The sequence below is a fragment of the Bison bison genome, unplaced genomic scaffold (genome assembly GCF_000754665.1).
Source record: "Bison bison bison isolate TAMUID 2011002044 unplaced genomic scaffold, Bison_UMD1.0 scf7180017864141, whole genome shotgun sequence".
Lineage (NCBI taxonomy): Eukaryota > Metazoa > Chordata > Mammalia > Artiodactyla > Bovidae > Bison > Bison bison.
The window spans coordinates 100,937-117,183 of NW_011494713.1; positions in this window are offsets into that span (position 1 = coordinate 100,937).

The window sequence follows — 16,247 nt, forward strand, 5'->3', positions numbered from 1 at the left end:
TTCCGATCTACCACTTCAGTATTCTTGCCTTGAGAACCCCATGAACAGTATGAAAAGGCAAAATGATAGGATACTGAAAGAGGAACTCCCCAGGTCAGTAGGTGTCCAATATGCTACTGGAGATCAGTGGAGAAATAACTCCAGAAAGAATGAAGGGATGGAACCAAAGCAAAAACAATACCCAGCTGTGGATGTGACTGGTGATAGAAGCAAAGTCTGATGCTGTAAGCAGCAATATTGCATAGGAACCTGGACTGTCAGGTCCATGAATCAAGGCAAATCGGAAGTGGTCAAACAAGAGATGGCAGAGTGAATGTCGACATTCTAGGAATCAGTGAACTAAAATGGACTGGAATGGGTGAATTTAACTCAGATGACCATTATATCTATTACTGTGGGCAGGAATCCCTCAGAAGAAATGGAGTAGCCATCATGGTAAACAAAAGAGTCTGAAATGCAATACTTGGATGCAATCTCAAAAACGACAGAATGATCTGTTTGTTTCCAAGACAAACCATTCAATATCACAGTAATCCAAGTCTATGCCCCAACCAGTAACACTGAAGAAGCTGAAGTTGAACGGTTTTATGAAGATCTACAAGACCTTTTAGAACTAACACCCAAAAAAGATGTCCTTTTCATTATGGGGGACTGGAATGCAACAGTAGGAAGTCAAGAAACACCTGGAATAACAGGCAAATTTGGCCTTGGAATACGGAATGAAGCAGGGCAAGGACTAATAGAGTTTTGCCAGGAAAATGCACTGGTCATAACAAAAACCCTCTTCCAACAACACAAGAGAAGATTTTATATATGGACATTACCAGACGGTCAACACAAAAATCAGATTGATTATATTCTTTTCAGCCAAAGATGGAGAAGCTCTATACAGTCAGTGAAAACAAGACCAGGAGCTGACTGTGGTTCAGATCATAAACTCCTTATTGCCAAATTCAGACTTAAATTGAAGAATGGAGGGAAAACCACTAGACCATTCAGGTATGACCTAAATCAAATCCCTTATGATTATACAGTGGAAGTGAGAAATAGATTTAAGAGCCTAGATCTGATAGATAGAGTGCCTGATGAACTATGGAATTAGGTTCATGACATTGTACAGGAGACAGGGATCAAGACCATCCTCATGGAAAAGAAATGCAAAAAAGCAAAATGGCTGTCTGGGGAGGCCTTACAAATAGCTGTGAAAAGAAGAGAAGCAAAAAGCAAAGGAGAAAAGGAAAGATATAAGCATCTGAATGCAGAGTTCCAAAGAATAGCAAGAAGAGATAAGAAAGCCTTCTTCAGTGATCAATGCAAAGAAATAGAGGAAAACAACAGAATGGGAAAGACTAGAGATCTCTTCAAGAAAATTAGAGATACCAAGGGAACATTTCATGCAAAGATGGGCTCGATAAAGGACAGAAATGGTATGGACCTGACAGAAGCAGAAAATATTAAGAAGAGGTGGCAAGAATACACAGAAGAACTATACAAAAAAGATCTCCATGACCCAGATCATCACGATGGTGTGATCACTCACCTAGAACCAGACATCCTGCAATGGAAAGTCAAGTAGGCTTTAGGAAGCATCACTAGGAACAAAGCTAGTGGAGGTGATAGAATTCCAGTTGAGCTATTTCAAATCCTGAAAGATGATGCTGTCAAAGTGCTGCACTCAATATGCCAGGAAATTTGTAAAACTCAGCAGTGGCCACAGGACAGGAAAAGGTCTGTTTTCATTACAATCCCAAAGAAAGGCAATCCCAAAGAATGCTCAAACTACCGCACAATTGCACTCATCTCAATGCTAGCAAAGTAATGCTCAAAATTCTAACAGAAACAGAAGATATTAAGAAGAGATGGCAAGAATACACAGAAGAACTCTACAAAAAAGATCTTCATGACCCAGATAATCACGAGGGAGTGATCACTGACCTAGAGCCAGACATCCTGGAATGTGAAGTCAAGTGGGCCTTAGAAAGCATCACTAGGAACAAAGCTAGTGGAGGTGATGGAATTCCAGTTGAGCTATTCCAAATCCTGAAAGATGATGCTGTGAAAGTGCTGCACTCAATATGCCAGCAAATTTGAAAGACTCAGCAGTGGCCACAGGGCTGGAAAAGGTCAGTTTTTATTCCAATCCCAATGAAAGGCAATGCCAAAGAATGTTCAAACTACCGCACAATTGCACTCATCTCACACGCTAGTAAAGTAATGCTCAAAATTCTCCAAGCCAGGCTTCAGCAATATGTGAACCATGAGCCTCCTGATGTTCAAGCTGGTTTTAGAAAAACAGAGGAACCAGAGATCAAATTGCCAACATCCGCTGGATCATCGAAAAAGCAAGAGAGTTCCAGATAAACATCTACTTCTGCTTTATTGAGTATGCCAAAGCCTTTGACTGTGTGGATCACAATAAACTGTGGAAAATTCTGAAAGAGATGGGAATACCAGACCACCTGATCTGCCTCTTGAGAAATTTGTATGCAGGTCAGGAAGCAACAGTTAGAACTGGACATGGAACAACAGACTGGTTCCAAATAGGAAAAGGAGTACGTCAAGGCTGTATATTGTCACCCTGTTTATTTAACTTATATGCAGAGTACATCATGAGAAACGCTAGACTGGAAGAAACACAAGCTGGAATCAAGATTGCCGGGAGAAATCTCAATAACTTCAGAGATGCAGATGACACCACCCTTATGGCAGAAAGTGAAGAGGAATTCAAAAGCCTCTTGATGAAAGTGAAAGTGGAGAGTGACAAAGTTGGCTTAAAGCTCAACATTCAGAAAATGAAGATCATGGCATCCGGTCCCATCACTTCATGGGAAATAGATGGGGAAACAGTTGAAACAGTGTCAGACTTTATTTTGGGGGGCTCCCAAATCACTGCAGATGGTGACTTCAGCCATTAAATCAAAAGACGCTTACTCCTTGGAAGGAAAGTTATGACCAACCTAGATAGCATATTCAAAAGCAGAGACTTTATTTTGGCAACAAAGGTTCGTCTAGTCAAGGCTATGGTTTTTCCAGTGGTCATGTATGGACGTGAGAGTTGGACTGTGAAGAAGACTCAGCACCAAAGAATTGATGCTTTTGAACTGTGGTGTTGAAGACTCTTGAGAGAGTCCCTTGGACTGCAAAGAGATCCAACCAGTCCATTCTGAAGGAGATCAGCCCTGGGATTTCTTTGGAAGGACTGATGTTGAAGCTGAAACTCTAGTACTTTGGCCACCTCATTCGAAGAGTTGACTCATTGGAAAAGACTCTGATGCTGGAAGGGATTGGGGGCAGGAGGAGAAGCGGACCACAGAGGATGAGATGGCTGGATGGCATCACTGACTCGATGGATGTAAGTCTGGGTAAACTCCGGGAGTTGGTGATAGACAGGGAGGCCTGGTGTGCTGTGATTCATGGGGTTGCAAAGAGTCGGACACGACTGAGCGACTGAACTGAACTGAACTGAGAGTGGTCCTCATACTGCAATATATAAATGCATCAAATCATTACATTGTATACCTTAAACTTACACAATGTTATAATTCAAATATATCTCAGTTTTTAAAAGACTCTCTTGCATGTAAATCTTCTTTAGAGTGGGTGGTTTTAGAATCACCGAGATGTATTTGAATAATTAACTTCAACATTCATATTTGATAGTTTGAATAATCAATAAGATATGTTTAAAAGTCCAAATTTGTCTTTAAATAATACAAAATATACTTCTCCTTTTTAAGAATTTTAATATTTCCTTAGTAACTTTTAACTGGTGTTAAAAACACGATACATGCATATTGTCACTATTTTAGATATCCCCAGTAAATAACTGAATGTGCATAAAATAAACTGAATTACCCTATATATGGAGACCCATAATCAGTTAATCCATTAAAAAGTTTACTTAGCACTTTTTGGATTAGATTAAAAACCTGTATATTTAAACACTTTCCCTGAAGGAATATTTTCCTTTTTTTTTTTTTTTTTTGCCTTAAGGAGAAGATGAAATAGTTTGAAAATAATAAAGAGAACTTACAATTTTTTAAAAATCATGAAGATAAACAAATTAAAAACAAATATTCATATTGCCACAGACTGAATATCTCAGTTTCTGGACAGATGGTGATTACAACCAAATTTATCATTTACCAATTACCATTACACAGTACATTCTTGTAACGAAAGACCATTACATAAAAGGACAAATGTTAGGCATTTTCCAAAGGAATGTCCTTGGAGTAACAGCTTCAGATGCCAATTTAGATATAGCCCATCTATTAAGAGGACTTCAAAGGAATACTGGGAGGGGTTTTGGGGTAGAGATTGTTATTTTCTCCATTTTCAACTTAACAGTTACCTCACTAATCAGTCCTCTTGGTCTTGTCTTCCTTTAAACTAATTCTGATTTTTCCTTTCAAAGAAATCCACAAGTATCTCATACTGGAATGAAATCCAATCATTCAAGATTAATTCTCTGTTCAGAACCTGAGAAAATAAACTTAATATATAAAGCATTCTTGGATTTTTCCATGAAGTAATTGATTGTGCAAAATAGAAAGTATTAGTCATAATATGAAGTTATCAGCCCTATGCTAGAGAAGACATAAAACAGCCCATCCAGCTGTCTCAAAGGTTCTAAGAGGCAGACACTCAGTTGAAACATTTGCTTTGACTTCTCATTTGATTGTCAAGCCTTATTACATAATGGTGATTTGTGTTCCACACTAATTAGCTAAGAGGTTTGGACATTAATCTGCTACTCAATAAGCAGCACTCTGCAATGAGGTGGTTTTTGAAAAAGACCAGTTCTGGCTTTACTGGTCTAGGGTCTATCAGGCTGAGGAGATATGTACACAGGCTCCTGAATGTCAGCTGAAGACATTAGACTTTACACTTTTACACAGAGAGTACTTTCTTCCTGGTTCTCTCTATGCCTTGTGGCCACATCATCCAAGAGCAAGCAGGGTGAGATGAAGAAAGTGGGGAATATCACGCAGAGAACTTCAGTAAAAAGGAACTTGAATGTAACTGATAAGGAATCAGTATCCAGAATATATAAAGAACTCTTACAACTCAATAATAAAAAGACTAATAACTCAGTTAAGATAGGGTTAATCCATGTCCTTCCAAAAAAGATATATGAGTGACGAAGAAGCACATAAAAAGGTGCTTGACATTATTAGTCATTAAGGAAATACAAATAAAAACCATAATTAGATATCACTTCACACTACTGGATGGTTAAAATAAAAAAGTCAGGTAACAACAAATGTTGGCAAAGATGTGGAGGAACTGAAACCTTCATTCATTGATGATGATAATATAAAATGGTATTTTAGAAAATAGTCTAGCAATTCTTTAAAACATAAAAGTAGAGTTACCATATAACTGTGTAATTTCATTCCCAGATATGTACTCAAAGAAGAAAACAAACATTCACACAAAAATATGCACACAAATGTTTATAGCAACATTATTTATAATGGCCAAAGGTGGGAACAACACAAAGGTTCATCAACTGATAAATGGATAAATAAAATGAGGTATAGACTTAAGATGGAATATTATTCAGTATAGAAAGGAATAAAGTACTGATATACATTACAACATAGATAAACCTTGAAGACATTATGCTAAGTGGAAGAAACCAACCACAAAAGACCACATATTATATGATTTCATTAATACAAATATCCAGAATGGGGGAATCTGTAGAAACAAGCTGTGGACAGAGAGTAGTTCAGCTCAGTTCAGTCGCTCAGTTGTGTCCAACTCTTTGCGACCCCATGGACTGCAGCATGCCAGGCCTCCCTATCCATCACCAGCTCCTAGAGTTTACTCAAACTCATGTCCATTGAGTCAGTAATGCCATCCAACCATCTCATCCTCTGTCGTCCCCTTCTCCTCCCACCTTCAATCCCTCCCAGCATCAGGGTCTTTGCAAATGAGTCAGTTCTTCACATCAGGTGGCCAAAGTATTGGAGTTCAGCTTCAACATCAGTCCTTCCAATGAACACCCAGGACTGATCTCCTTTAGGATGGACTGGTTGGATCTCCTCGCAGTCCAAGGGACTCGCAAGAGTCTTCTCCAACACCATAGTTCAAAAGCATCAATTCTTCAGCACTTGGTTGTCTTTATAGTCCAACTCTCACATCCATACATGACTACTGGAAAAACCATAGCCTTGACAGAGAGTAGACTAGTGGTTTATTGTATCTGGAGGAGGAGGAGGGATAGGATGGTGATAGATAAAAGCCATGAAATTTATTTTTGAGGTGATAAAAATGTTCTAAAATTGTGCTAATGGTTGCACATATCTGTGAATATGCTAAAAACCCCAGAATTATTTACTTCAAATGTGTGAATTATGGTGAATTATATATTAACAAACCTTTTTTTTTTTTTAAAGGAAATATAAGGAAGCTGTGAGTATAAGAAACACTCACTGGCTGCCCCAGGTAGAAGTGAATGGCAGGAGGACATAGGAAAGGTAAGAAAGGCCATGTGGAACCCATGATCCCATCCAATGGCAAGTTAGTATAGCAAATGAGCAGCCTAAGAGTCACACAGCTGGTATGACAGCATCAGAGCCCCTTCATTCATTTAGTCATTCAACAAATGTTTACTGAACACCCTCCATGTGCCAAGTTACACGCTAAGAAGGTGGGATATACCTGTGAACAGCTGTTTGAAAAAGAGAGCGAAACATTAAAGGATGTTTACTACAGTATTGTTATGCTCTCAAAAGACCACATATTATATGATTTCATTAATATAAATGTCCAGAATGGGGGAATCTGTAGAGACAAACTATAGACAGAGAGTACAAAGGTCCGTCTAGTCAAAGCTATGGTTTTTCCAGTAGTCATGTATGGATATGAGAGTTTGACTATAAAGACAGATAAGTGCCGAAGAATTGATGCTTTTGAACTGTGATGTTGGAGCATCACCAACCATCATCATTCTTGTCGCTCCGGGATGATGGGGAAGGACAGGGAAGCCTGGTGTGCTGCAGTCCCTCAGGTCACAAAGAAACAGACATGACTGAGCGACTGAACAACATGAACAAATTATGTTGAACCATATGAAATTACCAATTTTATAGGTCAAAATGGCCAAACACTGGCAACTTCATATTGGCAACTATATATTTAAAAATACATTGCATGTAGGCTCATCAATTGTAACAAAGGTTCCACTCTAGCTGGGGATGTTGATAATGGGGGAAGCTATGCATATGTGGAGACAGGGGGTTTATGGGAAATTTCTGTACCTTCTAATCCATTTTGCTGTGAACCTAAAACTGCTCTAAAAAAGTAAGTCTATTAAATTGTTTTAAAATGCACACAAATGTGTTTAATAGTATATGTATCTATATTTGTATATAATTCCATGAGGATAAGGAGAGATGTGAAAGATAAATACTTGCCTGTTACTATGCTAGAAGAGAGAGAACATTGTGTGTATGTGTGCATGTGTGTGTGTGTTAGGAAAGTATTAACTTTTTCTTTATATATCTTCACATTGTTTCATTTATGACAATTATGCATTATTTTCATAATTACTAAGTATAATTGACAATTACAAATAAGCAAAAGAATACAAGAGGTGCTTATGGAACCGAATCCATGATCCAGATTCACAGCCCTTTAGCTTCAAGTTTAGTTTTATGGCCAGACTGTCTAGACATAAACACCCACCACATGCTGAGGAAGTTTCATAGAAATGGGAATTAGCTGTGGATCTGGACTGTCTCGATAGCTACTCGAAAGGAAACACAATAAAAATAGTTTTGTAACATTTGTGATAAGACTACAGTACAAAGATTGATCACTAGACGTCCTCAAAGCAAGTGCTCTTTGTGAGAGTTTCTGAGGACAAAGAAGTCAGGGGTATTTTATGTGCAACATGAAATATGAGATAGGAAATCAGCAGAGATAAGATTTCAGTACGTTGATGTGTACCTTGATGGATTCCACTTTCCCTCCCTAACTGCTGAACCAAATCTCAAACATCTCGGATAGACTTAAAGCAAACAGCGTATCTTTTTTTTTTTTTTTTTTAATGAATTTCACTTTATATCATGTTCCTCCTGGGCACCCCAAAGCATTGGCAGCTTGAGAGGCATGATGGGATCGTGGTTTCAGACACAATCTCTGGGCATAGGATGCCTGGGTTCAAACCTCAGCCCTGCCACTCACTGAATTGGACAATCTCCTCTACCTTCATGTGTGTCCAGTTTCCCTACATGTTCGTCTATAAGGTGGGGATGACAATGAAGAGCTCCTCTGGGACTATTATGAGAATTAAATGTGCTTATGTAGTTAAGCACTTAAAATTGTACCTGGCATTTAAACTTTTTTTTTTTTTTTGGCATTGAAAACTTCTCATAAAAGGTAACCCTCCTACACTATTGGTGTGAATGTGAGTTGGTGTAGCCCTGTGGAAGACAGTATGGAGTTTCCTCAAAACACTAAAAATACAATTACCATATGATCTAGCAATCCCACTCCTGGGCGTATACCCAGATAAAACTTTAATTCAAAAAGATACATGCATCTCAGTGTTCATAGCAGCACAGTTTACTATAGCTAATACATGGAAGCAACATAAATGTCTATCAGCAGATGAATGGAGAAAGAAGATGTGATATAAATATATATATCAGTAAGTCTCAGTCTGTCTAATAGATCTCTAAGATAGCCCTCTGCCACACCCTCTCTTGCCCAAAACTCCTGTAGGCCTGAAAGGAGGAGACCTGTTAGTGGTCTCCTCTTCCTAGCCCCCCAATTCAGGGTGCCACCACCTACTTACAGGTATATGGTCAGCTCCAAGGAAATGACAAGTGGTCTGGGTGGTTTTAGTCCTCTGATTTCTCTTTTGCATGAGGATTAGGAGCAAGTGCTTCCAAAGGAATATAACATTTTTAGGAGGCACTCAGTTGAGAATCATGCCTAACCCCAACCTCTGCCTGTGCCCCAAACATGCCCTCATAGTGAAATCCATGGCCATGGTGATACAAGGAGTTAGGGTGACCAGGTCCATGTGATGGAATGCCTGACTTCATCCATCCATTGAACACTCACTTACACATCTGCCATGTCTCTGGATGTTAATGCTCAATTTTCTCCCTAAATTATTTGAGTCTAATGCCCACGTATGAAGTGGTAACAGCAACAGGGATGACACGAAGTTGTGCGTGTTCTGTACTGCACGAAGGTACTCAACCAAGGAGGTGAGTAGGAACTGAAATCCAGCCCATGCTCCTTTTACCAAGCCAGGTACCCATGGGGCTATATCTGCCCAGGGGTACACCTTTCCCTAATGTACAAAAAAAATTTTTTTCTAGTCAAACAGAGGCCTTATGTTATACAACGTACTATAGTATCCCACTATGAATTTCACCCCCAACAGATGATACATTTGCTATTGCCTCAGTGTCCCCATCTGTCAAATGGGGACAATGCACTTCTCTGTGTTTTATGCCTTGAGATAGTCATTATAAGCAGCAAACTGCACTTACTAGAAAGAAGGTCTTCAAGGAATGTAAAGTTCATGTTAAATATTAATCATTATTTCCTCACTTTGTCCCAAGAAAGTGCTACTTAGTAGTTATGGGTTATTCCATGATCAGAGAGGAAAATAAAACTATTTTGTAGCCCTTGCCAAGGAAAGTTAATGGAAACTCTTATTCCACTACCTATGTAAAGGTCATGAGAAAGACCCACCTAGGACTAGCTGCACAGCTAAATGCCTATTTAGGGACCCAATAGAATCTTCAGATTAATTCTTCATCAACTGTGCTCTCAAGTTTTGTATGCAAACAAAGGTCGTAAACAAAGCTACTAACCAATTTTCACAAAGAGATGAAGAAGAAGGGACTTTCTTTCCTTGAGAGCAGACAATGTGCCTCTCTCATCCTTGAGTTTCTGGACCTGAATTGGAGAGTGGTTGTTCAATCAAATGTTTGTTGACATTTGTGCTAAGTAATCCAATACATGCTGCCAAGTGACTAATGCTCCCCTTAGGGGAGAGATGTTGATCCAGACACAGGATCAGAAGGGTCCTAAATAATTCATATGGACTCATCTATTTTGGCTAAATCTACAGAAAAGGGACTTCAATTTCCAAGTTTAGAAACTGTCTATATCTGATCCAAATCTTACATTTTCTTATTCCAGTGTTAATAGCATCAGAAAGCATGGCTTTAAAGCAATCACTCTCATTCTACTGATCCAGACTAAAACGCTGACATCTTTAAAAGTCTGAATTTAACTATGTGAAACTTCTAGATAAATTTATCTTTCTAAGTAAAAATCTCAGTGAGCTGACGTTAGTATCATTCGGTCATTCTATGACCACTTGCTCTAAGTACAGTGCTTCTGAATTTCTTTTCAACCAATTCATCATTCAGTTATGGACTGTATTTTCAGCCTTGAAGCCAACAAGTTATTGAAGCCTTTTAGTTATTATCTAACTTAAAGAAAACATCTAGACAGTAGTAAAGAGAAAGCCAGTCCTGGGGTCCCCAACTTGGCGGCTGGCAGAATCTCTCTATCTCTAGTCATGCTTCTCTTTTCTTCCTCTGCCTCATGACCCTCCTGAGAGATAAAGAATCAGTTTGCAGAGGGGGATTCTCGTGAACAACACTCACCCAGGTTTTAAATATGTTTCCTCTGGTTTCAATAGCATCAATTCCCGTAGCATACACAGCAACTACTCAGCCACTGAGTGACTTCATTCTTCCCCCAAGCAGATGGCTACTTAAGAACATATTTACTGCCACCTAGTGGAACCAAAACCAACACACTTATAAAAAGCCTGTTCTATTCAATTTTTTTTGTCACTTGAATTTTTTCTCATTTTTTATCACCTTTTCTTCTTTGGAAAGGAGCCTCCATGCTGCTCTTGTTGCAGAAGCATCTCACACCTGGCAGGGGAAAAAAAAAACAATCTTTCTTGCTTTATGTACTGTCATTCTTGGTCAAAATGGAGCTGTGCCGTACAGAGAGCAAAAGCTGCCATTCCCTGGGAAGCTCCTAAGCCTCACCGACAGTGCCAGGAATTGAACCATAATCCCTGATAATTATATTTACAAGAAAGGGCTTGCCCGTAATCTCTCCAAAAAAATAATGTTATTCACATGTGTTTCGTACAGAGATCCACATATAGTAGCTTAGCCATGTCTGAATTCTGATCTTGGGCTAGAAAATGAGCTTGACCTAACAGAAGTGTTTAAATTGCCTGCCCTGCAATATATCACATCACGTGCTTTCAATGCAAGGCACGATCTGGTTTATTTTCCATTGTGTTTCCCTATCACAAAGACATTTCTATAGCTGTGTGTGTATCTATAGACGGCTTTAAGGGAAGGACTTAGGAGTAAGACTATACCCATGTTTGGATAAACATATCTGTCTGTTTTACCTCAGCCTGAACTATCTCATCATGGGAAAGTTTAAGAATGTTAAATACATACCAAAGTTTTTAAAGGGTTTGATTGTAAGCAATGTGTCCGTTCTTTAAAAATACAAAGCTTTTTCACCCAGAAGAAGCTAGTTTTGTACAGTTCTCAACAGCTACTACTTTTAAAATCTAAGTAGATAACTCATATTACTGCAGCTTTGGCCTGAACGACCACGGTGGTTACTAAAACTATACGAGGTGGGCATTAAATGTGAACAGATACAGTGTAGGAAGCAGCTAGAATTATCTTCCAGCATATCTCCTTCTTTTATGAAACCTATTTTTTTTTTTTTTTACTGGGAGAGAGAACTGACTCTGAACAGACTCTATGAGTTTTCTCAACACAAATCCCTTTACAAGGCCTAAGAGATTCTGGAGTTGAAAGTTCAGGAGAGGAGGTGGGGAAGAATGTGGGGCTCTCGCAGGAAAGCTCAGGAATTTAGTAATACTAATGTAAGAATATCTGTAAGGGAAAAAAGTGACACAAGACAGGCCCCAGAAAGAAAGCCAAGAAAATGCTTTTTCCCATGTTGGTCAGGAGCCCTATAAGGTTCAGTCTCGGGTTTTCAGAGTACCGTCAAAGCTAGGTGGGAACTAACAAGTCACAAGTCCCCAGAGTGGAATAAATAATGCAAGGAAAATAAAGTTGAACAGATTGAAAAGTAAAATGCATTCTTGATTCTGTGTGATAGGCCCATCTTATCTCTAGGTCCTCAAGAAGAAAAATAAAAGAGAATCCAAAAGAAAGTAAGAAAAATCCATGAGCTCTTTCTGAGAAAGAAAGTGAATCTGTCACCAAATATTTATTCAGAATGTTGTGGTGGCTAATGGTGCTGTTCACCAAAGTGATTAATCTCCTAGGTTCAGGGGAGAATTGTACTTTGTGGCTCCCAGGTCATTGGATGAGGACATGTGGTTTTGGTCAATGAGTAGAGAGCAGAAATGACATGGGCCGCTTTCAGGACAGAACACTGACTTGTTGATACAAGACTTAAGTTCTCTCTTCCCTGTGCCACAGTGGTCTGTGATTCAAGGTGGTACCTGCTTAGACACCCTGGGTCTCTGAAAGAATGATCACAGCCCCCTTGCCTATCTACACTGAATGTATAATGTAAATGAGAACAAACCTTTGTGATTTAGGCCATTAACTTTTGGGAGATGTTTGTTGTTGCAGCGTTATGAAGCTAATCCTGACTGGTACATACCTGCGGTAGAAGCAACATTCTGTCTAGTTGACGTAGACAGGGGTATGTGACACAGTCTTTATGTACAGGCAATGAGTACCTAAAGCTTATAGTGGGGAGGTAGGAACGGCATTGGCTAATGTGAGAAAATCTTACATTGAAAAGCAAGTTTCTGAGATACATTCACCCCTATGTGTACAGCACCACTGTTCACAATAGCCAAAACATGGAAACAACCTAAATGTCCATCGACAGAGAAATGGATAAAGGAGGCACATATATACAGTGGAACACTACTCAGCCATAAAGAGAACAAAATAATGCCGATTGTAGCAACATGGATGCAACTAGAGATTATCATAATAAGTGAGGTAAGTCAGAAGAGAAAGACAAATATCATATGATCCCACTTGTGTGGGGAATATAAAATATGGCAAAATGAACCTATTTACAAAACAGAAAGAGACTCAGACATAGAGAACAGACTTGTGTTTGCCAAGGGGGAGAGGGGACACCTTATTTTAAGAAAAGCACCAAAGCGTGCCCTTTGGTTCAGTTCAGTTTAGTCGCTCAATCATGTCTGACTCTTTGCGACCCCATGGACTGCAGCACGCCAGGCCTCCCTGTCCATCACCAGCTCCCAGAGTCTACCCAAGCTCATGTCCATTGAGTTGGTAATGCCATCCAACCATCTCATCCTCTGTCATCTCCTTCTCTGCCTGCCCTCAATCTTTCCCAGCATCAGGGTCTTTTCAAATGAGTCAGTTCTTTGCATTAGGTGGCCAAAGTATTGGAGTTTCAGCTTCAATATCAGTCCTTCCAATGAACACTAGGACTGATCTCCTTTAGGATGGACTGGTTGGATCTCCTTGCAGTCCAAGGGGCTCTCAAGAGTCTTCTCCAACACCACAGTTCAAAAGCATCAATACTTTAGAGCTCAGCTTTCTTTACAGTCCAACTCTCACATCCATACATGACTACTGGAAAAACCATAGCCTTGACTAGACAGACCTTTGTTGACAAAGTGATGTCTCTGCTTTTTAATAAGCTGTCTAGGTTGGTCATAACTTTCCTTCCAAGGAGTAAGCATCTTTTAATTTCATGGCTGCAGTCACCATCTGCAGTGATCCTGGAGCCCCCCAAAATAAAGTTAGCCACTGTTTCCACTGTTTCCCCATCTGTTTGCCATGAAGTGATGGGACCAGATCCCATGATCTTAGTTTACTGAATGTTGAGCCTTAAGCCAACATTTTTACTCTCCTCTTTCACTTTCATCAAGAAGCTCTGAGTTCTTAATGCAAATCAAAAACCCTCCCATCTTAATCATAATTACTTTTTCAAAGAGCAAAACATTGTCTTTCATTGTGGACCTATACATACATATATATATGTATATTTACATATATTTATTTTGTGTAGATTTTGTGTGTGTGTGTATAGGTGTATTTTACTGGTAAAGTCAATTTTAAAAATCACTAGTCAGTTCCCTGTGTTTATGATAAAGGCTGTACCTTCTCATCAGTAGAAGTCATTAAGTTATTTGGAAGATTTTCAATTTTAAATGAATGTTGATATTTCCTTCCTCTTTTTAAATAATTATTTGCTTTGAATTCATCCTTAATCACTTATACTATTCTTACCCAAGTAATTTTTAAAAAACAGAATTCACTTAATATTTGTGATCAAATCTGATAATCATTGCTTCAAGCAGTCCCCATGAAAAATGACTTAGTATATGAACAAATAAAGTTAATTATTAGTTTTTACACATTCAAAGTATATTTAGGAACAAATAATGATATTAAACATAACTTTAAGCTTAAATAGTGGAGAAGGAAATGACAACCCACTCCAGTATTCTTGCCTGGAGAATCCCAGGGACGGCAGAGCCTGGTGGGCTGCCGTCTATGAGGTCGCAGAGAGTCGGACACGACTGAAGCGACTTAGCAGCAGTAGCAAGCTTAAATAGATATCTTAATTTCATAGAATATTCATATATAGCAATAGATACACAACTATATGAATATTTGGAGAAGGAAATGGCAACCCATTCCAGTACTCTTGCCTGGAAAATCCCATGGACAAAGGAGCCTGGTAGGCTACAGTCCACGGGTTCGCAAAGAGTTGGACACGACTGAGCGACTTCACTTTCACTTTTCATTCTCATGCACTGGAGAAGGAAATGGCAACCCACTCCAGTATTCTTGCCTGGGAATCCCAGGAAAAGAGGAGCCTGGTGGGCTGCTGTCTCTGGGGTCACACAGGGTCGGACATGACTGAAGCGACTTAGCAGCAGCAGCAGCATATGAATATTTGTCATTTTTTCCTTTCTCAAATTTCTCTCTGAAAACTTTGTACATTTAAGAAATTTGTTAAAGTAGGTTAAACCATGCTACTTTTCTTTTTTCTTGTAAATTGTATTCAGACATAACTTAACAGACATAACTTAACAGGGGCTTCCCTGGTAGCTCAGACAGTAAAGAATCTGTCTATAATGCAAGAGTCCCAGGTTTGATCCCTGGGTCAGGAAGATCCCCTGGAGAAGGAAATGGCAACCCACTCTAGTATTCTTGCCTGGAGAATTCCATGGACAGAGGATCCTGGTGACTTAAAGTCCATGGGGTCACAAAGAGTCAGGCATGACTGAGCTACTGACACTTTCATAACATACGTATAGAAAAGTTGAGGAGCCATAATTATAACACTTCAATAAATTTTCACAAAATGAAGACACACATGTAACTGGCACCCAGATCATGAAACAGAACTTGACCAGCACCCCATGGCCTCCTCTTGCCTCCTCCCCGTCTTCCCAGTCACAGCCTTCTGAGAGTAACCACTAAGCTGAGCTAACCCCACGGTTTTGTTTTGTCTCTGTTTAAACTTCATATAAGTGGGATAATCCAGTATGCACTTTTTGTGACTGTTGCCTTCCTTCAATATTGTGTTTCTGAAATTCATCCCCATCGTTGCATATAGTAGCAGTTTGTTTATCGACATTGCTATATAGCACTGTATTATAGGAATATTTGTTGTTATTTAATTACTAAGTCATGTCCAACTCTTTTTGTTGGACATGCTACAATTTATTGCAGAATAAATGCTACGTTTATTCTATTTATGCTATATATGCTACAATTTATTTCTCCATTACACTGCTGCATGGCATGTGCATACACCAAAACATTATGCCTATATATCTAAATTTCAAATTAAACGGAGCCTCCTACTTGTTGCCAGGTAACCCTTATCCTTGCCAACACTTAGCATTATCAGTAGAAGTACCTACTTTCTTTTAAAAACAAATGACTAGAACCACTCACTATCCTTGTAGAACTGCATCTACCAAACAAAAGTGAACATTTAAAAGTTGTTCAGTTTATTTGAACAGACAGGGAAACTAGTTTGTTCAAGGGTTCCTCTTTAGGACTTCCCAAGTGGTCCAGTGGTTAAGAATCTGACTTCCAAAGCAGGGGACACAGGTTCTATCACTGGTTGGGGAACTAATATCCCACATGCCTCGGGGCAACTAAGCCCAAGAGATGCAACTACTGACCCTGCTCTGGAGTGTGTGTTCAGCAAAGAACCTGCATGCTACA